Here is a 27,767-nt window from a genome sequence, read left to right as displayed (position 1 = left end):
TAACTACGATATGAGTATGTGTCTGCATAATGAACAAAATACAAAAAATGTAGACTAACTACGATATGAGTATGTGTCTGCATAATGAACAAAATACACTAAAAAATGTAGACTAACTACGATATGAGTATGTGTCTGCATAATGAACAAAATACAAAAAAAAAAAATGTAGACTAACTACGATATGAGTATGTGTCTGCATAATGAACAAAATACAAAAAAATGTAGACTAACTACGATATGAGTATGTGTCTGCATAATGAACAAAATACAAAAAATGTAGACTAACTACGATATGAGTATGTGTCTGCATAATGAACAAAATACAAAAAATGTAGACTAACTACGATATGAGTATGTGTCTGCATAATGAACAAAATACAAAAAAATGTAGACTAACTACGATATGAGTATGTGTCTGCATAATGAACGATATGAGTAAAATACAAAAAATGTAGACTAACTACGAGTATGTGTCTGCATAAGAACAAAATACAAAAAATGTGTCTGTCTGCATAATGAACAAAAACAAAAAAAAAATACAAAAAATGTAGACTAACTACGATATGAGTATGTGTCTGCATAATGAACAAAATACAAAAAAATGTAGACTAACTACGATATGAGTATGTGTCTGCATAATGAACAAAATACAAAAAAATGTAGACTAACTACGATATGAGTATGTGTCTGCATAATGAACAAAATACAAAAAATGTAGACTAACTACGATATGAGTATGTGTCTGCATAATGAACAAAATACAAAAAAATGTAGACTAACTACGATATGAGTATGTGTCTGCATAATGAACAAAATACAAAAAATGAACAAAATACAAAAAAATGTAGACTAACAAAATACAAAAAATGTAGACTAATATGAGTATGTGTCTGCATAATGAACAAAATACAAAAAAATGTAGACTAACGATATGAGTATGTGTCTGCATAATGAACAAAATACAAAAAAATGTAGAGTATGTGTCTGCATAATGAACAAAATACAAAAAATGTAGACTAACTACGATATGAGTATGTGTCTGCATAATGAACAAAATACAAAAAAATGTAGACTAACTACGATATGAGTATGTGTCTGCATAATGAACAAAATACAAAAAATGTAGACTAACTACGATATGAGTATGTGTCTGCATAATGAACAAAATACAAAAAAATGTAGACTAACTACGATATGAGTATGTGTCTGCATAATGAACAAAATACAAAAAATGTAGACTAACTACGATATGAGTATGTGTCTGCATAATGAACAAAATACAAAAAATGTAGACTAACTACGATATGAGTATGTGTCTGCATAATGAACAAAATACAAAAAAATGTAGACTAACTACAAAAAATGTAGACTAATATGAGTATGTGTCTGCATAATGAACAAAATAAAAAAATAGACTAACAATAATGAACAAAAACAAAAAAATGTAGACTAACTACGATATGAGTATGTGTCTGCATAATGAACAAAATACAAAAAAATGTAGACTAACTACGATATGATGTCTGCATAAGAACAAAATACAAAAAAATGTGTCTGCATAATGAACAAAATACAAAAAATGTAGACTAACTACGATATGAGTATGTGTCTGCATAATGAACAAAATACAAAAAAATGTAGACTAACTACGATATGAGTATGTGTCTGCATAATGAACAAAATACAAAAAAAATGTAGACTAACAAAATACAAAAAATGTAGATATGAGTATGTGTCTGCATAATGAACAAAATACAAAAAATGTAGACTAACTACGATATGAGTATGTGTCTGCATAATGAACAAAATACAAAAAATGTAGACTAACTACGATATGAGTATGTGTCTGCATAATGAACAAAATGAACAAAATACAAAAAAATGTAGACTAACTACGATATGAGTATGTGTCTGCATAATGAACAAAATACAAAAAATGTAGACTAACTACGATATATATGAGTATGTGTCTGCATAATGAACAAAATACAAAAAAATGTAGACTAACTACGATATGAGTATGTGTCTGCATAATGAACAAAATACAAAAAAATGTAGACTAACTACGATATGAGTATGTGTCTGCATAATGAACAAAATACAAAAAATGTAGACTAACTACGATATGAGTATGTGTCTGCATAATGAACAAAATACAAAAAAATGTAGACTAACTACGATATGAGTATGTGTCTGCATAATGAACAAAATACAAAAAAATGTAGACTAACTACGATATGAGTATGTGTCTGCATAATGAACAAAATACAAAAAAATGTAGACTAACTACGATATGAGTATGTGTCTGCATAATGAACAAAATACAAAAAAATGTAGACTAACTACGATATGAGTATGTGTCTGCATAATGAACAAAATAAAAAAATGTAGACTAACTGAGTATGTGATATGAGTATGTGTCTGCATAATGAACAAAATACAAAAAATGTAGACTAACTACGATATGAGTATGTGTCTCATAATGAACAAAATACAAAAATGTAGATAATGAACAAAATACTAAAAAAATGTAGACTAACTACGATATGAGTATGTGTCTGCATAATGAACAAAATACAAAAAATGTAGACTAACTACGATATGAGTATGTGTCTGCATAATGAACAAAATACAAAAAAATGTAGACTAACTACGATATGAGTATGTGTCTGCATAATGAACAAAATACAAAAAAATGTAGACTAACTACGATATGAGTATGTGTCTGCATAATGAACAAAATACAAAAAAATGTGTCTGCATAATGAACAAAATACAAAAAAATGTAGACTAACTACGATATGAGTATGTGTCTGCATAATGAACAAAATACAAAAAAATGTAGACTAACTACGATATGAGTATGTGTCTGCATAATGAACAAAATACAAAAAAATGTAGACTAACTACGATATGAGTATGTGTCTGCATAATGAACAAAATACAAAAAAAGAGGGCTGTGGCGGTCACGAAATTTCATCAGCCGGTGATTGTCAAGCAAATAACTGTCGGTCTCACGGTAATTAACCGTTAATTAACATAAACATATTTAGCATCTCCTGGCTTCCACACATACAAGCCACTGATGCAGACCTTTGGAACATTTCCATTTTAAAAAGTCTAATAAATCCATGTAATATCGTCTACACCATCACAATAAATCCATGATTTATTTTAGACAGGTCTAAAGAAGCATGATATAAAGCAAATGTAGAGTATTTCAGAAGAACAGAATAGCATACTCTGAGTTGTCCTCATTTAGCAGACAAGATGTGCTTAGAATTCTGTGGCATTATTTTATATTATTTAATAGTATGAAGAATACAATTGAACAAAGCTGAATAAAATATAAATATTTTCTCCAAACGATTTGAGGGAGTGCGCACATATGGCTATTCTGTGTTGAGCGGTTAACAAAGAAATCGTTATTTTAGCTTCAAATGTTAATAAGCTATTAGGCCATTTCTTCACATTATAAGCACATGACAGTAGGCTATTATAAACATGAATGTTCCATTAGCGGGAAAACACCATTATCAAAAGTGACTACAAATGCGATTATTATAAAGGTGCATTTTTATGGTGAAAATTATCTTCCCTAAACTTGAAAGTCACGCACTGTTTATGTATGCCAGTTAGGCTCTAAACCCCTTGTAAAGCAAATTAATGTGCTTAATTTAAAGACCTTTTTTGGCCACTTTAGTTGTGATATAAACCTTATCAAAACATATAGACCTATAGGCTAGGCTACTTGATGTGTGCAACTATGATTTGAAAAAGTCTGTTTCTTATACTGGGCATTATTCACAAGTGATAATATATCATTCACAAGTGATAGGCTAATATTGTCACCCATCAGACTATTCTTGATTCTTGTCGTTACATATACAAAATAATATGTGTGTGAAATTTGCTGTGATTTAGAATGGACCATTATCATGCACCTGTCTTGAAACAGAGGCAGTGGGGAAATAATACATGTCATCTATGCACTTAAATAGCAGATGGAGGACACTTTCCCGTGGTTCATTTTCATGCCAGCCAGGTAGGCTATACTCCTGTTGTAAAGATAAGCAATGTGCTTAATATTAGGAAAGTTGCGAAATAAATATAATAGGCCTAGCCTATTCAGTAGAGGCCATCACTCTGTTTTCTCACCAACTGCATAGCCTATGGAAATGTTGCGCAACATGAGCTCATGAAGTGTTTGATTCCATTTTTGAATACATTTGCATTGATGTCAAAGTGATTAGAGGTACAATAGAGTGCTGAGTACCAGGCAGTTAGCACATTTGGTAGGCTACTAATGAGGTGTGGCGGTAATACGGTCACTGCAGAAGCCCTATGTAGGCCTAACGCAAATTCATCATCATAATGCAAAGATTCTTGTCAGAATGCATTAGCATCAATTTGTAAAAAGATGCCATATTACCTGCCAGTGTGGAGGTAATCAGAAGAATTATAGCATAATTGTAAATTATTATAACTTTTTACTAGAAACAATATTTCCCTGACTTGCATAACCTTAGCTTCATTAACTTAACGTTGACTGCAAATATTGTATAATCTATCGACATTTACATATAGTGAAAGAATGTGTATTTTCTTGACAACAATACGCATATTTTTTACCTCTAAAGATGACAGAAATAGTAAATTGGCCAGGCAAAAAGTCAAGGTGTAAACTAAATGCCAGGGGAGAATTCAAAGAGGTAAAAAGACTGTGAGCGGATAAACGCTAATAAAATTTACGGCCACACAACAAGGGCATTAGATTTTGAAATGAACCGCTCCCAAATGTGGCCTGTTCATATGTGCAGATGGGGAATATTATCTCGCCAAAAGTGGTATAGGACGGGTGAAATTGGAGATTGGAACATAATTTTTTACTTTATAAAGGGTTTATAATTAGTTTACATACTGTCAGTTAAACACATTTAACTCCTTCGCTACAATTGTGAGATGAGAAAGGACATATGAGAAATAGATTACGCACACAAGCCCCTACCAATGATACCAACTGAAAACAGAATAGGAGCATAGATTGTGGAGAAGCTTGGATGAGGAGAGAGTGATCGACTAGCAATACAATAAAGTCAAGAGTCAAGCACCTGTCGCCCCCTTCCCCAAACTCCCCGCGCTACACCACCATAATTCTATTCATCTGCTGTAGGAGTAGTGATGAGTCTGTATTATTCATCTGCTGTAGGAGTAGTGATGAGTCTGTATTATTCATCTGCTGTAGGATTAGTGGTGAGTCTGTGACATAGAGACCATGAAGGGAATGAGCTGACTAAACACAACCTTCCAGGCTGAAATTACAAATATTAGTGTGTGTGTCCCCGTGTGCGTGACTTTTTTCTTCCTTTTTTTCTTTCACCTTTATTTAACCAGGTAGGCTAGTTGAGAACAAGTTCTCATTTACAACTGCAACCTGGCCAAGATAAAGCAAAGCAGTGCAACACAAACAACAACACAGAGTTACACATGGAACATACAGACATACAGTCAATAACACAATAGAAAAAAGTCTATACACAGTGTGTGCAAATGAGGTAAGATAAGGGAGGTAAAGGCAATAAATAGCATTTAGCAATTAAACACTGGAATGAAAGATGTGCAGAAGATGAATGTGCAAGTAGATATACTGGGGTGCAAAGGAGCAAAAATAAATAACAGTATAGGGATGAGGTAGTTGGATGGGCTATTTACAGATGGGATATGTACAGGTGCAGTGATCTGTGAGCTGCTCTGACAGCTGGTGCTTAAAGTTAGTGAGGGAAAGGTGAGTCTCCAGCTTTAGTGATTCTTGCAATTTGTTCCAGTCATTGGCAGCAGAGAACCGGAAGGAAAGGTGGCCAAAGGAGGAGTTGGCTTTGGAGGTGACGAGTGACATATACCTGCTGGAGCGCGTGCTACAGGTGGGTGCTGCTATGGTGACCAGTGAGCTGAGATAAGGCGGGGCTCTACCTAGCAAAGACTTATAGATGACCTGGAGGCAGTGGGTCTGGCGACGAATATGAAGCGAGGGCCAGTGAACGAGATCATACAGGTCGCAGTGGTGGGTAGTATATGGGGCTTTAGTGACAAAACGAATGGCACTGTGATAGACTGCATCCAATTTGCTGGGTAGAGTGTTGGAGGTTATTTTGAAAATGACATCGCCCGAAGTCGAGGATCGGAGGGATAGTCAGTCTTTCGAGGGTATGTTTGAGCATGAGTGAAGGATGCTTTGTTGCGATATAGGAAGCCGATTCAAGATTTAATTTTGGATTGGAGATGCTTAATGTGAGTCTGGAAGGAGAGTTTACAGTCTAACCAGACACCTAGGTATTTGTAGTTGTCCACATATTCTAAGTCAGAACCGTCCAGAGTAGTGATGCTGGACAGGTGGGCAGGTGCGGGCAGAAATCGGTTGAAGAGCATGCATTTAGTATTACTAGCATTTAAGAGCATTTGGAGGCCACGGAAGGAGAGTTGTATGGCACTGAAGCTTGTCTGGAGGTTAGTTAACACAGTGTCCAAAGAAGGGACAGAATTATACAGAATGGTGTCGTCTGCGTAGAGGTGGATCAGAGAATCACCAGCAGCAAGAGCGACATCATTGATGTACCCAGAGAAAATAGTCAGCCCGAGAATTGAACCCTGTGGCACCCCCATAGAGACTGCCAGAGGTACGGACAACAGGCCCTCCGATTTGACACACTGAACTCTGTCTGAGAAGTAGTTGGTGAACCAGGCGAGGCAGTCATTTGAGAAACCAAGGCCGTTGAGTCTGCCGATAAGAATGTGGTGACTGACAGAGTCGAAAGCCTTGGCCAGGTTGATGAATACCTCTGCACAGTATTGTCTCGATGGCAGTTATGATATCGTTTAGGACCTTGAGCGTGACTGAGGTGCACCCATTACCAGCTCGGAAACCAGATTGCATAGCGGAGAAGGTACAGTGGGATTCAAAATAGTCGGTGATCTGTTTGTTAACTTGACTTTCGAAGACCTTAGAAAGGCAGGGTAGGATAGATATAGGACTGTAGTAGTTTGGGTCTAGAGTGTCTCCCCCTTTGAAGAGGGGGATGACCGCGGCAGCTTTCCAATCTTTGGGGGATCTCAGACGATACAAAAGAGAGGTTGAACAGGCTAGTAATAGGGGTTGCAACAATTTCGGCAGATAATTTTAGAAAGAGAGGGTCCAGATTCTCTAGCCCTGTTGACTTGTAGTGGTCTAGATTTTGCAGCTTTTTCAGAACATCAGCTATCTGGATTTGGGTGGAGGAGAAATGGGGGCGGCTTGGGCAAGTTTCTGTGGGGGGTGCAGGGCTGTTGACCAGGGTAGGGGTGGCCAGGTGGAAAGCATGGCCAGCTGTAGAAAAATGCTTCTTGAAATTCTCAATTATTGTGGATTTATTGGTGGTGACAGTGTTTCCTAGCCTCAGTGCAGTGGGCAGCTGGGAGGAGGTGCTCTTATTCTCCATGGACTTTACTGTGTCCCAGAACATTTTGGAGTTTGTGCTTCAGGATGCAAATTTCTATTTGAAAAAGCTAGCCTTTGCTTTCCTACTAATGGGTCACTGGCTGGTTAACTCATCCAGGCCCGGATAGACTCAATACTGCTTCACCACCAGGGAAGCCCTGTGAGGCTACAGCCAGTGACTCTACATATTCTGGTTCATAGAAATGCTATGTTGTTGATTGTGATTTCAATCATTTTAATCTGGTGTTTGAATTGGGAATGACTCTGAGCACTTATTGGTTCAAGCTGGTCGGTCTATTGAACAGGTTGACAGCACGTCAGCAGACTAACTGACATCAGCTTCACTCCGATAAAACAGTGAGCCACAATCATCTCTCTCTCCTGTCAAGCTTGTTTGATGTTTGCCTCTGCCTCAGGGTGATTCTAGCTTTGTTTGGGAAAACAGAGAGATGACTTTGCTTTACAGAGACTAAAAACATCCGGGGTCAAAGAGGACGAAAGACACTACAGCCCAGATATAAAAGAATAATGCAATCAAACAAGAGAGGGAGGGGCTAGCGAGCGAGATAACGCTTGAGCGAGTTTGAGATAGAGAAGATTAAAGCTTACAAAAGATCAGGACATTCTCATCTCAATTGCGTTTTACACCACATCAAACAAATGTGTAGCAAACAGGAAGAAGGCAACGGCTGAGTTTCCTCTCGTTTCTTTCAGTGAGCAAAAAATATCCCACAGCATGCTCTGCTTCTCAGAGGCTGATAGGTACTGATGGGAGCTGCTCCGAGCACTCCACCAAAGGGGATATTGAGAAATATTCTGAGACAGCCCCACTGACCCCTGGAGAGAGAGAAATGGGACGTGTCCCAATCCTCTAATGTAGGATTTTATTTCCCTCATGTCTCTTTTCTTCTATTGTGGTTCAGGGATGAAATCAGGCACACAGAGTGAAGACTGTTAGATAGGTGCTATCTAGTACCAAAGAAGGGTTCTTTGGCTGTCCCCATAGGAGAACCCTTTGAAGAACCCCTTTTGTTTTCAGGTAGAACCCTTTTGGTTCCAGGTAGAACCCTTTTGTGTTTCATGTAGACACTTTTCCCAGAGGGGTCTACATGGAACCGACATTTGTTCTATGTGGAACCAAAAAGGACAACCAAAGAACCATTTTGGAACCCTTTTCACCCTTTCCACAGAGGGTTCTACATGAAACCCAAAAGAGTGCTACCTGGAACCAAAAAGGTTTCTCCTATGGGGACAGTCGCAGAACCCTTTTAGAACCCTTTTTTTCTGAGAGTGAAGGAACCCTATCGAATCAAAGTAAATAATGTTTACTTTACAGTTTCAAGTCAACTGCAAAACATGCTTTTCTGCTGTGCAAGGACTTTCTGGTAATTTATTACTAGGTTTTATGGAAGTAGGTTGACTACATTTAAAATACCCAAACGCGGGATGATTTTGCGCAACATTCGCGGGACAGTGTAGCCTACTATAATATTTTGGGGAGCAGCACCCCCCCCAACAAAATACCCCTCCCGCTGCACCGAATGATCCATGGTAAGTAAATTCCACTCTTGAGAAAAAATAAATAAATTGGATTCATTAAACTTAGTAGTAATACTACTGAGCTATACAAGGTTTGCTGACATTGCTTCAGTCCAAATTATACTGTCTTAAGAAAAAATGATGTAAAATGCAATACTAAAGAGATTACATAAATGTACAGATGTAGGATCTTAATTTGATCACCCTGTTGCAGGATAACTTGTAGTGCATTTGAGGTTTAAAAATACTTCTGAAGTTTGTAATTTCCACTATGTCAGACTTTATTTTCCCTTACGAAAAATGTATCAACACTTACAAAAATGCCCATTAATTATAATCCACATAATAATTCATATTTCCACATAATAATTCATACTTCCTAAAATCCTACATCTGTAGCCTACTGTGCATCACATTTTCAAAAAATATTATCACTATTGTCCATGCTCTGCAAAACACCTTGACAAAAGGAGCCCCTCAAAAAGACACAAAGGTGGCCATTGTTGCGGTAGTTACTATGGCAACATTAGAGATAGTCCAGGCTAAACAGCAGGAACACCAGTAAACTGCAGCCCAATTTAGGCCAGCATAGCAGTCTTCTGTTGGACTAATATTAAAGCAGCAGAGAAAACAGAACAAACAAGAAAGATCCCATGAAGGTCAGGAAATCCTTTCTAGCCATACTGATACAAGGAAATTATAATCCTCATTATGTTGTAAATGTTCTCTATTTTCACTTGAAAATTCATGAGACAAATGTGCATTTCTCTACGTTCCTAGTAAGCAGAAATCTGAATTATTCAAGCCATCATCTGAAGGTAATTTATTTATCAGAAAAAGGAGTAAAAATTGACTTGACAAAGGAGCTGATATTTCAACCAGAATTAATCAACTTTCATGACCAATGAAGCAAGGGTGGGAATTCAAGAAAAAACAGGATTTCACCACAGAGATAAAGGCCAGTAGGTCCACAAAAAATAACATGTCATCCATACTGAACAAAAATATAAATGAGTTATAGTTCATATAAGGAAATCAGTCATTTTCAGATTTCAGGAATTGTGTACAGATCCTTGCGACAATGGGCCTCAGGATCACAATGCAATTGTGTTAGTTTTCCGTAGCTTACAGTATGTCTGCCTACGGTTGGACATTTTGGGGAATATTCTGAGGTGGAAACTTTCTGTGGGAATTAATGGGAATATATGGGAATTAATGGGAATACATGGGAATTAACGGAAATATATGCAAATTAATATTAATACCAATTAAATGTAGATGTTTTTTGCATTGGATATAATTACCATATCATATGGAGACAGAAACATAAACCTTTTACCTTATCATAAGTAGACATAATTGCAAATTATTAAATCCTTCCAATAGACATTTTAAAAACAATTTAGTTACGAATTGAACTTAAATTAGAAGAGTTTGTATTTTTGTATTTATTATGGATCCCATTTGCTGCTGCCAAAGTAGCAGTTATACTTCCTGGGGTCCAGCAAAATTAAGGCAGTTTATACAATTTTAAAACATTACAATACATTCACAGATTTCACAACACACTGTGTGCCCTCAGGCCCCTACTCCACCATTACCACATATCTACAGTACTAAATCCATGTGTATGTTAGTGTGTGTGTGTGTGTGTGTGTGTGTGTGTGTGTGTGTGTGTGTGTGTGTGCATGTGCCAATGTTTGTGTTGCTTCACAGTCCCCGCTGTTCCATAAGGAGTTTTTTTAATCAGTTTTTTAAATCTAATTTTACTGCTTGCGTCAGTTACTTGATGTGGAATAGAGTTCCATGTAGTCATGGCTCTATGTAGTACTGTGTACCTCCCATAGTCTGTTCTGGACTTGGGGACTGTGAAGAGACCTCTTGTGGCATGTCTTGTGGGGTATGCATGGGTGTCCGAGCTGTGTGCCAGTAGTTTAGACAGACAGCTCAGTGCATTCAAGTCAATACCTCTCATGAATAAAAGTAGTGATGAAGTCAATCTCTCCTCCACTTTCAGCCATGAGAGATTGACATGCATATTATTAATATTAGCTCTGTCTTCATCCAAGGGCCAGCCATACTGCCCTGTTCTGAGCCAATTGCAATTCCTTTTTTGTGGCACCTGACCACACGATTGAACAGTAGTCAAGGTGCGACAAAACTAGGGCCTGTAGGACCTGCCTTGTTGATAGTGTTGTTAAGAAGGCAGAGCATCACTTTATTATAGACAGACTTCTCCCAATCTTAGCTACTACTGCATCAATATGTTTTGACCATGACAGTTGTCACAATCTAGTGTTACGCCAAGTAGTTTAGTCATCTCAACTTGCTCAATTACCACATTATTTATTACAAGGTTAAGTTGAGGTTTATTGTTTAGTGAGTATTTTGTTCCAAATATAATTATTTTAGTTTTAGAAATATTTAGGGCTAACTTATTCCTTGCCACCCACTCTGAAACTAACTGCAGCTCTTTGTTGAGTGTTGCAGTCATTTCAGTCGCTCTAGTAGCTGACGTGTATAGTGTTGAGTCTTCCGCATACATAGAAACTCTGGCTTTACTCAAAGTCAGTGGCATGTCGTTAGTAAAAATTGGAAAAAGGAAGGGGCCTAAACAGCTACGCTGGGGAATTCCTGATTCCATGTGAAGAGTTGACTATTCACATGGGATGATTTCACTGAACAACAAAAGAAAGGGACTATTGAATGATCCCCAATAATCCATCGCATCTCCCAAAAACAGTTTTTAACATACATCTTTAAAATGATAGTCTAGAAACAAAAGCTTTGGTTGTCTTCCTCTCAGGCTTCCATGTCTTCTCTCTGGACCTCCTCAATGTCCACCTCTTGAACATCAGACTCTGAGGCCTCATCTTCACTGTCACTTTCCAACCTTGTTGAGGATGGGTCATTGTCAGGCTCAAAAAGCCTCAAATTTGCCCAGATGGCAACAAATTCTTCAACCCTTGTTTTGGTCAGCCTGTTGCGTGCTCTGGTGTGTGTGTTCCCAAACAAGGACCAGTTGCGCTCTGAGGCGGCTGATGTTCGTGGGATTTGGAGGATGATGGAGGCAACAGGGGAAAGATCCTCAGATCCACAAAGTCCCTTCCACCAGGTGGTTGATGAGATATGTTGGCACGACTGCCATATCACATCTCCATCCCAAAGCCCTTGCTTGGAAGTGTACTTCGCCAGACTGCCAAGAACCTTGCCCTCACCCAGGCCAAGGTGGCGAGACATGGTAGTGATGACACCATAAGCCTTGTTAATCTCTGCACCAGACAGGATGCTCTTGCCAGCATACTTGGGGTCCAACATGTACTCTGCGGCGTGTATGGGCTACAGGCAGAAGTCTTCATGCTTTCTGATGTATTTCAGAACTGCAGTTTCCTCTGCTTGGAGTAACAGTGAAGTGTGCAGAGCAGTACGGATTTCTTCTCTTACATCTGCAAGCAGAGTCTGAACATCAGACAGATGCGTGCAATCTGTGCAATGGCTACTGCTACAGGTTTCAGGAGTATCAGGCTGCTTACCACTCTCTTCCAAAATACATCATCCAGGAGGATCATATTGATGGGGCTGTCCATATCGGCAGACTGTGATATAGCCATTTCTTGGAGAGACTCATTCCCCTCCAGGAGACTGTCAAACATGATGACAACACCACCCCAACGGGTGTTGCTGGGCAGCTTCAATGTGGTGCTCTTATTCTTCTCACTTTGCTTGGTGAGGTAGATTGCTGCTATAACTTGATGACCCTTCACATACCTAACCATTTCCTTGGCTCTCTTGTAGAGTGTATCCATTGTTTTCAGTGCCATGATGACCTTGAGGAGCAGATTCAATGCATGAGCAGCACAGCCAATGGGTATGATGTGAGGGTAGGACTCCTCCACTTTAGACCAAGCAGCCTTCATGTTCGCAGCATTGTCTGTCACCAGTGCAAATACCTTCTGTAGTCCAAGGTCATTTATGACTGCCTTCAGCTCATCTGCAATGTAGAGACCGGTGTGTCTCTTGTACTTTGTGTCTGTGCTCTTGTAGAATACTGTTTTGAGGGGTGGAGATTATGTAGTTAATTATTCCTTGCCCACAAACATTCGACCACCCATCAGAGATGATTGCAATACAGTCTGCTCTCTCCATGATTTGCTTGATCTTCACTTGAACTCTGTTGAACTCTGCATCCAGCAAATGAGTAGATAAAGCATGTCTGGTTGGAGGGGTGTTTGCTGGGCAAAGAACATTCAGAAATCTCTTCCAATCCACATTGCCTGTGAGCATCAAAGGTGAACCAGTTGCATACACAGCTCGAGCAAGACATTCATCAGCATTTCTCTGACTACGTTCCTCCATTGAGTCAAAAAAACTTCTGATTCCAGGAGGACCAATAGCTGTTGCTATCGATAAAGTGTCTGATTCATCATTTTCACCTCAAATAGAAGTAGAGGGACTTTTGTCAGAGGTTGCTTGTTGTGAGCGCTGAGGGAACTTTATGCACTTTGCCGGATAATTCTGCATCTTTGTTGCCTTCTTCACATATGATTTAGCACAGTATTTGCAAATGTACACAGCTTTTTCTTCTACACTAGCTGCAGTGAAATGTCTCCACACATCAGATAGTGCCCGTGGCATTTTCCTGTAAACATTAGAAAAAAATGAGTAAAAAAAATTCCTAATACAATTCCATGTACAGATAAATAGTTAAGTAGTTAGATTAAAGAACTCCTTTGTAAGATAAATGTTTTAAAATTAAACATCTATGAAAACATGTGAATTAACACTCCTCAGTTAGTAGGCCCAAGCTAGCTAAAACCCACATGGTAGCAAAAACTAACTAGCAGAAATTGTTAACAAGTTAGAAACAATTTAAACACACTTTGCTGTAGGCTACTATTTACTAGTTAACAAAAAATCATATATGTCTTATAAAATATATTCACCCCACCCAGTATTGTAATCAAAACTTACCAGAAAGCATGTAGTCCTTGGCTCAGACAGTGTAGTAGTGTGGGATCTATAGCATATAATTAGTGTGCAAGATCTTGAGAATCAGCTGTACATGTGATGGAAGAGTGCATTGCACATGTGAAGGAAGAATGCACTGTGCATGCAGAGGGTTGCAATTCCATTGAATTGGGGATAGTTTAACCAAAATATGCCACAAGACATAGAATTGCCTTATGTGTATCCCACAAAAAAATGTTCACTGTTATAAGCTAACGTTTTTTATGAATTTAAGCAAAATTCCCCAAATACCAGGGCTTAAATTCCGATGGAAAAATTCCGGAAGGTTTTCGATCCTTTTCAACCCTATGTCTGCCCATACCATAACCCCACCGCCCCCATGGGGCACTCAATTCATAACGTTGACAACAGTAAACCACTCGCCCACACGACACCATACATGTGGTCTGCGGTTATGAGGCCAGTTGGACATACTGCCAAATTCTCAAAAATTACATTGGAGGCAGCTTATGGTAGAGAAATTAACATTAAATTATCTGTCAACAGCTCTGTTGGACATTCCTGCAGTCAGCATGCCAATTGCACGCTCCCTCAAAGCTTGAGACATCTTTGGGCATTGTGTTGTATGACAAAACTGCACATTTTGGAGTGGCCTTTTATTGTCCCCAGCACAAGGTGCACCTGAGTAATGATCATGCTGTTTAATCAGCTTCTTGATATGCCACACCTGTCAGGGGGATGGATTATCTTGGCAAAGGAGAAATTCACACTAACAGGGATGTAAACAAATTTGTCCACAATATTTGAGAGATATAAGGTTTTTGTGTGCATGGAACATTTCTGGGATCTTTTATTTCAGCTCATGAAACATGGGAACAACACTTTACATGTTGTGTTCAGTGTAAAACAAATGCATAGCTTCTTCAACCTGATGTATATTCTTTTTCATACAAGCCTCTTGCTAAAGCCCCAGTGGAAAACGTCTTTATGGGCTACCATTGTATCATGAATGATGCTCTCTCTCTATCTGTCTCTTTCTTGCCCGTTGGGGCCTATAATTAGCAAGGATGCCAATATGGGTTGGGTTGGGCACAGCTGTGCAGAGAATGCATGCGTGTACTGGTATCTTTTACACACAGAATGCCGACTGCTGTCGAAAAAGATGGCCGCTCTGACCTTTTCTGACACTTACTGTATCTGGAGTCCTCATCAAAAGACTGTCTGTCTGTGGACCTGTGGGACTCTTCTATAGAGCATATAGCATCAAACAATGGCCTGTCTTCTAGTCAGACAGACCTGGGTTCAAATGGTGTTTGTTTTTGTTCAAATTCTTTAATTGCGCTTGATTGAGCTTGTCTGGAGAAATGGAAAAGGCCCAAAAGTGCAAACCCCGCTTATTTGTCATTTCAGGTAGGCTTAAACAAATGCTCAAAGTATCTGAAGGAAAACAAACTATATTTGAACCCAGTGTGTCCTCTAGTTCTGACTACACATCCTCTTTATGGACAGTATTACCTTTGAATAGTCTCCTCTCCTCTGACTAGATAACATCTGAACCCTTCTTCTCCTATCTCTATTTACAGCACAGAGAGTACAGACTAGGGCTGAACGATTAACTGAAATGTCTGTTCTTTTTCAGTTTTCAGTCTTATGAACAATCCTCCTTTTTTATCAACAAGTCTGATAAATTCATATATTCTTTCTACAGCTTATCAGCGTACACCCAATATGTTCCCACTGTTGATAATGCTTATTATGCATTATGGTTGAACCAAAAGATTACATGTAGCAAAAAATTTAATTGGAAACAATTAAATATATACTGTATATTGCATTTAATTCAATAATAATGTACAGTATGTTGATGCTAATATTATGTACAATATCTAATTATGTTGACATATGATAACATTAGCCTAATATATTCAACATGTTGTAAACTATTGTCTTTTAACAGTTTCACTCAAATCATTCTCATCAACCTAATAATTGACACACCCCTCAATATTGTCATTGTCTACATAACCGTTGGTGGTTTACAAAATAAATTACTGGGATTTTATATGTAGAGTTTATAGCTTACAGTTTATTTGCCATTAGTCAGCACCTCTACACGAAATAATTTCTCTGCCTTTTATTTTTCCGTTTTTAAACAACTAATTGACTGACGTCAGTTCAATTATTTAAATTCCATTTATTTCTGTTTTTTTTGTGAGCTTGATGCTCAGTTTCTGTGGAGAAAAATCTTATCTAGCCCAAACTCCGCGATGTAGTAGGGATTTATAGTTTCCAACAGGCCAATATTCTACATAGTTTAGCACAGGAAATGTGGTAATTAACTACAATAACCATAATCCATTGCATGTCCGCTTACTTGTCAGGTCTCGGTCTGTGTGGAGCATGAGAGAGAGATAGAAAGCACTTGCATTGCGGGGCTTTCTCTACCTACAAATACGTGATCTAGGTGATTGATAGTTGGTATTCAGCAGTCATAAAAGTGCCTAATCTACTTTGAAGAACTACTAAAATAGTGAATTTGTCAGGCTATATAGGCAGCAGCTCTATAGAGATGAGATGTTGACTTGGAATTAAATAATAAAGTCATAGACTAAAACAAATATTTAAGTAGTGAATAAATTATGTTAATAAGCGATAAGCAGTAATGAGCAGTCACTACCATCATAGGACTTCCATTAATAGTTTTATTCTGTGTTGTTACAGCATTCAACCCACATAATGCATTGTGCATTTAATGTCCCCAAAAATTATAATCAAAAAAGAAATCGAAAACAGTGATATTTTTTTTTATAGCCGAAACGACCTGAAAAAGCACTAATCGCTCAGCACTAGTACCGACAGAAGTCCTCTTCAGATCTTATCTTACGCTTGCTTCCTTCAATTATTGTTCTCCTTTGAATTATTCCCAAATAACCAGTGTCTCCTTCAATCTGATTGCATTGCTATCTCCCCCTTCCGATAATAGAGCCGGTGGGCCGGCAGTGGACCGGCAGAGACCCCCCAGCCAATTACCCAGTTCAACGCCACAGCTGGTCCTCTTTACCAAACAGCCATACAATTTAACCAACCACAATACCAGGATTCAAACCAGACCACCCAGGGAGAGGGGGGAAAGCAACAGTAGCGCACATGAGTGAGGGAACACATTTCCACAATGAATGACCTCCCTTAGGGAAATTGGAGGAACAAACAGAGGGGGAGCTAGCTATCAGCACATCTGTGTTCCTACATCACAAAGCATCCAAAAGTGTGAAGTAGAACAGACACACTGGAAGGAGTTGATTCTGTCTGTCACAATGCGCTAAAAGCCTATCACAGATTAAACCTGTTTTGTCCAACTAAATAACCCCAGGGCAGATTAGAAATGGTCTTGAGGGAACCATTGATCTGGATAGGAGAGAGGTTCAATCAGCTGACACGGTTTAGATGAGCCTAGTTACTTATTGTATGGCTCTCCCTGGTAGGTGGATTAAAGACCTTTATACTCAATCACTGATGACCCAAAACAACACTGCTCATGAATAAAGAATAAGTCTAATATTTGACATCTACACAACCATTGATAACGTATTTCCTGAAATGAAGAGAATATTATTACAATTACAAAAACAATGTTTTTTTATGAGGTATCATTAACAGAGTCAGCTACTGTAACCTAGAATGTTTTTCCATTCAACTCTACCCCTTTGAAGCCAAAGCAAACACGCCTGGAACTGTAATAACAGTGTCTCATGTGGCATAATATTGATGATATTAAAGAGATAGTTTGGAATTTTGGCAATGAAGCCCTTTATCTACTTCCCCAGAGTCAGATGAACTTGTGGATACTATTTTTATGTATGCTAGCTGTACCCAAAGACTTCCACTCTTTGTGCTAAGCTAGTTAGCATTGGCCCGTGAACCTAACTCTAACTTCCCTCATAATGGACGCAGCTCTGTACTGTAATTCGGTCTGGATAAGAGTGTCTCCTAAGTGACTAAAATTCAAATGTTAATGAGAAATATGAATTATTCAATCAGGTCCATCTAAGAGCAAACAGAAACCTGGTTAAGATGAAAAAATGATAATAATTATAAGGGTAAAAGAAATTGAGTTTAGATCCCAATTAAAATAAGGCATGTACTGATCTGATCTGCATACTGAGCTCCAATAGACGTTCTCATCATAGAGAATCTCCCATGGACTCTAAAGCAGGATCGCACCATTATATTACTGAATGATACAGTACTATCTACAGATCCACACAATTACAGAGTATAGTACGTAAAGGCTGTCATTCAAACATCTAGGACAACCGCCAGGCATACTGTGAAGATTATGATCCATCGATATAGGCCTATACACTGTCTACAGGCCTATACACTGTCTACAGGCCTATACACTGTCTACAGGCCTATACACTGTCTACAGGCCTATACACTGTCTACAGGCCTATACACTGTCTACAGGCCTATACACTGTCTACAGGCCTATACACTGTCTACAGGCCTATACACTGTCTACAGGCCTATACACTGTCAGAGTATTATGACTATAAATGGAGAATACAACTTCCAAAAACCTAAAACCTAAATACAACCTCTATAAAAATGTTTGATAACACTTCACATTTACCATGGAGTAAAGTGGTAATAACATGGTTAAAGTATATTATAAACTGGGTGGTTCAAGCTCTGAATGCTAATTGGCTGACAGCCGTGGTATATCTGACCATATACCACGGGTATGACAAAAAATGTATTGTTACTGCTCTAATTGCATTGGTAACCAGTTTATAATAGCAATAAGGCACCTTAGGGGTTTGTGATATATGGCCAATATACCACAGCTAAGGGCGTTCATTTGTGCCTAAGAACAGCCCTTAGCCGTGGCATATTGGCCATATACCACATCTCCTCGGGCCTTATTGCTTAAGTAACACTTTATACAGTAGTTGTTGCTGTTTACAATGTAAAGGTTACTACCTGAATTCTATATAATCAGACTTTAACTCCTCTAAACTGCTCATGGTTCAACTCATAGGCCAGGGGTAGTCAACTCTGACCCTATGAGGTCCGGAGCCTGCTGGTGTTCTATTCTACCTGATCATTAATTGCACACACCTGGTGTCCCAGGTCTAAATTCGTCCCTGATTAGTGGGGAACAATGAAACAATGCAGTGGAACTGGCTTCTAGGCCCAGAGTTGAGTTTGAGGGTCATAGGCTTATATCAAGGAAAGGAATGGCAATGTTTCGCCAAAAAACCTCAGAGAGAAAAAATTGCTGAGTTACTTGCATATATCTCTTTCAATGAGATTGAATTATCCTGATGACAAAGCAGCAGCACACTTACAAGGCTTCTTGACTGACATTCACTAGCCCTTCAGTTATGAGAATAATAGGCTTACAACAGTGGTATATTAGTTGAACTGGGCCTGACTGTCTATTATTCAAAGTCTGTGGCGCTGTCCTTGGTGCTGTTGCAATGCTAAAATACAGCTCCTTGAGTCACAAACAAGTCCTGCTTTCCTCTTTTACATAAAACATGCCTGCTCTTGTAAATTAGTCTCCATGCAGTAATCTGAGTGACTGTATACTTACACACAAGGCAGTCTTTTTGAACTCTCTTGACTAAGCGGCGGCATGTAGCCTAGCAGTTAAGAGCGTTGGGCCTGTGACTGAAAGGTCGCTGGTTCGAATCCCTGAAAAGTATGCCGATGTGCCCTTGAGCACGGCACCTAACCCTAACTGCTCCTGTAAACCAGTCTGGATAAGAGCGTCTGATAAATGACTGAAATGTAAATGTACTAGAGGTGCACAACCAAAGGACTTTACACTGCTATTGATAGAAAAGTCCCTTGGTATCTTCGTATTATTTCTGCTGCTATAGCCTAGATCCAGTGATTGAAACACTCGACACAGAGGCCAAAAGCCACTGGCCCATATTTAGACTGAGAAATCCATTCCAGACAAGCCAAGCATTGTTATTTGGCCCCCATTGCTCCACCACAGTACTACCCAACATATCACACTATAAATCTTGTATTTTGTGTTTTTACTCCCAGGGTGGCCAGTACGGAAATGTATGCACCCACTACTGTAAGTTGCTCTGGATCTGCTAAATGACCAAAACGTAAAATGTTATGGTAAGAGATGCTGTATGTGTGACATTCTCCCATGTAACCTTACACCGCTGCACAGTAGCAGTATTGTTGCAGTAGTCCATGGTCAGCATAACACACTTCAAGCCATCCATCAAAGTTATATACTGTAGGACATAAGGATGATACGCGTCCATGAGAAAAATGGAACCCATCCACTGCTCCTGGACTGAAGAGCTTTACAGAAGGTTTAAACCCAGCATGGCTTCAGCAGCTGGACTGAAGAGCTTTACAGAAGGTTTAAACCCAGCATGGCTTCAGCAGCTGGACTGAAGAGCTTTACAGAAGGTTTAAACCCAGCATGGCTTCAGCAGCTGGACTGAAGAGCTTTACAGAAGGTTTAAACCCAGCATGGCTTCAGCAGCTGGACTGAAGAGCTTTACAGAAGGTGTAAACCCAGCATGGCTTCAGCAGCTGGACTGAAGAGCTTTACAGAAGGTGTAAACCCAGCATGGCTTCAGCAGCTGGACTGAAGAGCTTTACAGAAGGTGTAAACCCAGCATGGCTTCAGGAGCTTTACAGAAGGTGTAAACCCAGCATGGCTTCAGCAGCTGGACTGAAGATCTTTACAGAAGGTTTAAACCCAGCATGGCTTCAGCAGCTGGACTGAATAGCTTTACAGAAGGTGTAAACCCAGCATGGCTTCAGCAGCTGGACTGAAGAGCTTTACAGAAGGTGTAAACCCAGCATGGCTTCAGCAGCTGGACTGAAGATCTTTACAGAAGGTTTAAACTCAGCATGGCTTCAGCAGCTGGACTAAAGAGCTTTACAGAAGGTGTAAACCCAGCATGGCTTCAGCAGCTGGACTGCTCCTTTCTTCTATCCAAGGCCTTATAACCATTATGTTGAATCAAAAGCTATTTTGCTAATATTGACCAATGGTTGGCTGAGCTCTAGCCAAGATAAAGGATATTGGGCAGGTGTTAGTGAAAAGCACAACAGAAATCTGCAGCAATATGCTTATTTGTTTACTTCTCTGTTAGCCTCAACAGGCTGAGAGTGAGTCACTTTCTGAGGTGTGGTCACTGGTCAACAACACAACCCTAACATGCAGCTCACGTAAAGGAAACCGTGACAATCACTATTCTGTGGACCATACTGCTATTTGGAGAGAGTAAGTATTGGTATGGACACACATTGACACACACCTCTTCAAATATGCTAAGAAAATAAATCAAGTTCCAGATAGGCCTATCACTTTAAACATTCCAAGCAGTGATGCAGACATTATCATAACCATTTCATTTCAAATCAATCATAGCATTACCTTGTGCTGGAGTTTGCAGTTTCTACATCATAAATCAAAATGATGACAAAAACAGACAAATAGCCAACACATACCTATGTAAACAGTTTATTACATTTACACACAAACATAGTTGTACATTCTTGGCCTATTATAACCCATTTCTGATGTCCCGTGGTGACAGATGAGACCAAAATAAAACACATCCATAAAATAGTAAACAATGGACCACTATAGCTACATTTTCTGACCCATGAGCTTGCACAATGCAGCACCACCTGTGTCTGTAGCATGTGCCCACACTTTGCTAACCATGATGTGGGCTGAAAAACGCCCCGTTGGGCGAGTAAACCAGCTGGCCGAGCAGCCACAAGACGCTCTCCTCTCCTCCTCTCCATCTACCGAACAGTCAGGCCACACCCACCGCATTGCAGAAATACCGAAAACCGAGACAGGAACATCGGGATTGCAAGTCATAACTGTCATACACCGGTGATAGTCTACCAATAATTTATCAAAACCGCTAGACGTTACGCATACCGCCATAGTAAATTGCACAAAACAGAGCACAACTCCCACAAAACAATACAACGGACAACTTTTCCTTTGATGCGCAAGAATCCGTGCGTAATCCAATTATTAGACACTTTTTAACCAGTCGCAAATAGGCATCGGGCGTTTTGATCACATGGCCATGATACTGTATCCAGAGGAAAATTATACTCATATGATACAAAGTAGCTTATGCAGAAAGCATGACTTCTCAAATTACAATGAGGGATACGGGATACAAAGATTCAATAAAGATTAACATATCTCTATTCGTCTTGAATGTTACTATAACTAAGTTATCCATGAGCAGTATTTTTTGTACAAGGGAATCGCCTCGTCATCTCCTGTAAATGATGCAACGGCCGCACGTCACATTTTCAGATGAAAACATCGATAATGAAACTATTTTCTCTCTTTCCACAATTAATGTGCGACTACTGAATTCAATACACGAGTCCCCTTTATGAAATCTGGAGTTTCTATTGCATTACCGGGTATCCTGTGTCCTCCAAAATCCGTTGTCTGAGGTGCAGTTTCTCCAAGCTTTGGCTGCTGACTCCGGGTAGTCCCCCTATGTCATCCTGCCACCGCCTGCAGTAGCCAAGCTAGGTTGCCACCGTAGGATACACCGGGCACACGGAATTCTGGGATAGCCAAGAATGCCCACTTTATGGAAAAAAAATCTGGACATATCACGACCCAGAGATGGATAATACCTGGTGTTGAATTATGCGGTGTAATTATACCTCTGCAAAAGTATATCTCTACAAAGTCCCTGCAATTTAGGTCCTAATCACAAGGAGCTATCACGCACTCACAAAGGACATTGGGGGAATGCATAACCTACTTATTCAAACTTCAGCAGTGTTATTATTTCTATATTTTTGCTTACACTTATTTTCATATTGACATAAGCTTTCCATACAGCAGAGTGTAGGATCATAATATTTTTGTTATGAGCAATTTGGTGATCCTATAGTGGTATTAGTGCCCACACCACAGTTGGGCATTAGGGACTCCCCTGGCAACAGTTCAAGTTGGAGCTCTTCCATACAACACATACAGGTACACACATCCTTTAATTTTTGGAATAAAAACAGAATCTGCCAGAGACCATGGTAAACAAATTGCTAGTTGTAAAGTTGTTTTATTTGGCTCTCAGTATGCACTTGGTACAGTGGCAGCTGGTGGAAAAAGTTTGGGGGGGAGGATGGATGAAAATGATGTTTGTTGTTGAATTTAAAAAAAAAAAAATTATGAACTGATGTTTTACAAGCCATCCTCTATCTAATGTGCAGGTTGATGTTATTGACATGAATCTTGCCCTGGAGGCAGAACTGAGTGATATCCACTAGATTGGCCAGCTGCAAACTTAAAATTGGCTATATTGTAAACATTCATGAAAACAAAACTTAATTTAAGAATAGGGTTAGCAGTGTGGTTAAGGTTAGGTTAAACATTTTATGACTTTGTGGCTTTGCCAGCTAGTGACCATGCTGCAGAGCTGCCTCCAGAACAAGATTTGTGACGAAAAACGCTAACCTGCTATCCAACATGCATAGAACAACAACACAGTTTAAATAGTCTATGAGAACACAACTCAAAACTACTACATGAAACTACAGTATACACAACACACAAAACAGATAACACAATATCTGTTTACTGTCAATGTGCAATGGCGAAGGCTCCTGAGTGGTGCAGAGGTCTAAGGCACTGTATCTCACTGCTAGAGATGTCACTACAGACCCTGGTTTGAGTCCAGGCTGTATCACAACAGGCTGTGATTGGGAGTCCCATAGGGCGGCACACAATTGGCCCAGCATCGTCCGGGTTAGAGTTTGGCCAGGGTAGGCCGTCATTGTAAATAAGAATTTCTTCTTAACTGACTTGCCTAGTTAAATAAAGGTTAAATACAAAATAATAATAATAAAGTGTGGGAGTTCAGATATGACGTCATTGTTGGAGCACTATTCGCAGATATGTTCAACTACGGCACAGGACATGGTTCAATGCGCTAATAAATCAGCATAACCTACTTTTTCGGTTTGCAGGCGTCTTGGAGCTAGAATTGGGATAATTTATACTGTGCTAATGCCGAAACAAGAAAAGGGTAACAGAGAGCAATGTACAATACGGCGAACTTAGCAAGCGAGGCATTTGTGGTAAGAATATGGAGGCTGCCATCTTCATGCACCTCTGCTATTAACAACCTGAATCCTGACCCTCAGGCTGGTGAGGACCTTCAGGGGGCCATCTGGTTCCATTTCCATTCGGCCAGATTGGCTTGATTATATTTGCGATATCCATTTATATTAAAATGCCACAGAAAATGCATTTATGATGCTCTGTAGACCTGAGTGCATTAGCGGATATGGTCTGATGCTACCAATGACCATCAGAAGTAACCTATCAAATTATAAATCAGTTTAGACTCCTCAAAATGAAGATTCATAACAGTAACTTTAGTATAGATGACTTAGTGTAAGGTTTGTATTTATTTTCTTAGTCAACCTTGTGTTCTGTTTCGTTGTGTTCTTGAACGTAGCCCTGTTTCTTTGTGTTCTTGAACGTAGCCCTGTCTTTCATTTTTGTTCATTGATTTCACCTGTGTTAGTTCCTCACTTGGTCTCATCAGCTCCTTATTTAGTTCAGTTCATTCTGTTTGTGCCATTGTGAGGTATTGTTTGTTTTAACTCTAATAAGCCTTTTCCTAGCTCGTTTGTGAGAACCAGTTAAAGCCTTCAGTCCTAGTTTTGATTCACCTGCCTGGTTGCCTACCTGTGTATGACCATTGCCTGCCTGTGATCACGATTCCTGCCTTCTGCGAAGGCGAAATAAACACCTGCCGCGCTCTGCGAGTGAATCTACACCTTTTTCTCACTGAGTATTCATTACACTTAGATTGCAAGTTGAATTATGAAGCCAGCAAACATTATTAAATGTACAAACATTTCAGGTCATATTACCAGATCAAACGACAATGAAACCTCCTATGAAGAGCATCCATGTTTTTGAATATGCTAAATAAAATATGCTATTTTATTAAATAATTTGTATGACGGGCATATTATCAAATAGCTGAAAAACCAACCCTAAAATAAAACATAAAGAATAGTAAATAAAGATCCTATATTGTTTCCTTTGACGTATCTGACTTGTCGTTTTCCAAGTGAAGATGTTATATCATTGACTACCCGGGACACCTTCCCAAAAGCACAAGGCAAGCATTGGTAAACGACAACTTATTAAGGTCATCCAGTCTGATGTATCTGTGTTTGAATTATAATCTTTGCCATGGTCTGACTTCTGACTGTCATCTCATCTCCCCAAGTTCCATACCTGCCTACATGTACATACAGTGCATTTGGAAAGTATTCAGACCCCTTGACTTTTTCCACATTTTGTTGTTTCAACCTTATTCTCAAATGGATTAAATAGTGTTTTCCCCCTCATCAATCTACACACAATACAACATACAGTGGGGCAAAAAAGTATTTAGTCAGCCACCAATTGTGCAAGTTCTCCCACTTAAAAAGATGAGAGAGGCCTGTAATTTTCATCATAGGTACACTTCAACTATGACAGACAAAATGAGAAGAAAAAAATGTGATTTTCTGGATTGTTTTCTTCTCATTTTGTCTGTCATAGTTGAAGTGTACCTATGATGAAAATTACAGGCCTCTCTCATCTTTTTAAGTGGGAGAACTTGCACAATTGGTGGCTGACTAAATACTTTTTTGCCCCACTGTAACAGATTTGTATATAAAAAAATTAAAAGGAAATAATCACATTTACATAAGTATTCAGACCCTTTACTCAGTACTTTGTTGAAGCACCTTTGACAGAGATTACAGCATCAAGTCTTCTTCGGTATGACGCTAAAAGCTTGGCACATCTGTATTTGGGGGGTTTCTCCCATTCTTCTCTGCAGATCCTCTCAAGCTATGTCAGGATGGATGGGGATTGTCACTGCACAGCTATTTTCAGACCTCTCCAGAGATGTTCGATCGGCTTCAAGTCCGAGCTCTGGCTGGGCCCCTCAAGGACATTCAGAGACTTGTCACGAAGCCACGTCTGTGTTGTCTTGGCTGTGTGCTTAGGGTTGTTGTCCTATTGGAAGGTGAACCTTTGAGGCAGTCTGAGGTCCTGAGCACTCTGGAGCAGGTTTTCATCAAGGATCTCTCTGTACTTTGCTCTGTTCATCTTTCCTTTGATCCTGACTAGTCTCCCAGTCCCTACCACTGAAAAACATCCCCAAAGCATGAGGCTGCCACCACCATGCTTCACCATAGGGATGTTGCCAGGTTTCTTCCAAACATGACACTTGGCATTCAGGCCAAAGAGTTCAATCTTGGTTTCATCAGACCAGAGAATCTTGTTTCTCATGGTCTGAGAGTCCTTAAGGGGCCTTTTGGCAAACTCCAAGCAGGCTGTCATGTGCCTTTTACTGAGGAGTGGCTTCAGTCTGGCCATTCTACCATAAAGGCCTGATTGGTGGAGTGCTGCAGAGATGGTTGTCCTTCTGAAAGGTTCTCTGTCAGAGTGACCATCGGGTTCTTTGTCACCTCCCTGACCAAGGCCCTTCTCCCCCGATTGCTCAGTTTGGCTGGGTGGCCAGCTCTAGGAAGAGTCTTGGTTGTTCCAAACTTCTTCCATTTAAGAATGATGGAGGCCACTGTGTTCTTGGGGACCTGCATTGCTTGCTGTTTTGGGTTTTAGACTGGGTTTCTGTATAGCATTGTGTGACATCTGCTGATGTAAAAAGGGCTTTATAAATACATTTGATTGATTGATTGACCTTCAAAGCTGCAGAATTCTTTTGCAGTTTTGTCACACAACACAATGCCACAGATGTCTCAAGTTTTTAGGGATCGTGCAATTGGAATGCTGACTGCAGGAATGTCCACCAGAGTTGTTGCCAGATAATTGAATGTTAATTTCTCTACCATAAGGTAATGTCAACGTTGTGAACAGAGTGCCCCATGGTGGAGGTGGGGTTATGGTATGGGCAGGCATAAGCTACGGACAATGAACATAATTGCATTTTGTTGATGGCAATTTGAATGCACAGCGATACCGTGACAAGATCCTGAGGCCCATTGTCGTGCCATTCATCTGCCACCATCACCTCATGTTTCAGCATTATAATGCATGGCCCCATGTCGCAAGGATCTGTACACAATTCCTGGAAGCTGAAAATGTCTCAGTTCTTCCAAGGCCTGCATACTCACCAGACATGTCACCCATTGAGCATGTTTGGGATGCTCTGGATCGACATATACTACAGCTTGTTCCAGTTCCTGCCAATATCCAGCAACTTTGCACAGCCATTGAAGAGGAGTGGGACAACATTCCACAGGTCAAAATCAACAGTCTGATCAACTCTATGTGAAGGAGTTGTGTCGCGCTGCATGAAGCAAATGGTGGTCACACCTTATACTGACTGGTTTTCTGATCCACACCCTACCTTATATTTTAAAGGTATCTGTAACCAACAGATGCATATCTGTATTCCAAGTCATGTTAAATCCATAGATTAGGGCCTAATAAATGTATTTTACTTGTAAGTGTAAGTCTTGAAATTGTTGCATGTTGCGTTTCCATTTTTGTTCAGTATAGCTTTCTCTCAATTTTTATTTCTCATGTTTTTATATATGTTTTTATTAATTATCCTATTTGATATTGAATACTGCATTGTTGGGTAGGGTATGTAAGTTAAGCATTTCACTGTACTTGTGCATGTGACAAATAAAACTTCAAAGAAGAGAGTGGGTAGATGGGTGGCTGTTTCGTCATAGCCCCCCTCCCAACCCCCCTTGGGGGAAC

General features: G+C 39.5%; 1 protein-coding gene across 15 annotated transcripts in view; it reads right to left on the bottom strand.

Moving 5' to 3' along the window:
- The window catches only part of LOC115130200 (protein 4.1-like), an 89,230-nt gene that overhangs the window by 43,400 nt on the left and 18,063 nt on the right, over positions 1-27,767 (bottom strand). For 11 of the 15 annotated variants that reach the window (XM_029661083.2, XM_065019406.1, XM_029661088.2 and 8 more), the window contains exon 1: positions 22,430-22,537. The exons of 1 other annotated variant lie outside the window; for it this stretch is intronic. The gene's annotated coding sequence lies outside the window, so the exon portion shown is untranslated. Of the gene's footprint in view, positions 1-22,429; positions 22,540-27,767 lie in introns of those variants that run through there. 3 more of the 15 variants (XM_065019413.1, XM_065019414.1, XM_065019410.1) reach the window with 2 other exon arrangements.

Source organism: Oncorhynchus nerka, linkage group LG6 (genome assembly GCF_034236695.1).
Source record: "Oncorhynchus nerka isolate Pitt River linkage group LG6, Oner_Uvic_2.0, whole genome shotgun sequence".
NCBI lineage: Eukaryota > Metazoa > Chordata > Actinopteri > Salmoniformes > Salmonidae > Oncorhynchus > Oncorhynchus nerka.
Note: the sequence above shows the minus strand (reverse complement) of the source record. Positions and strands in the feature narration are given on the sequence as shown.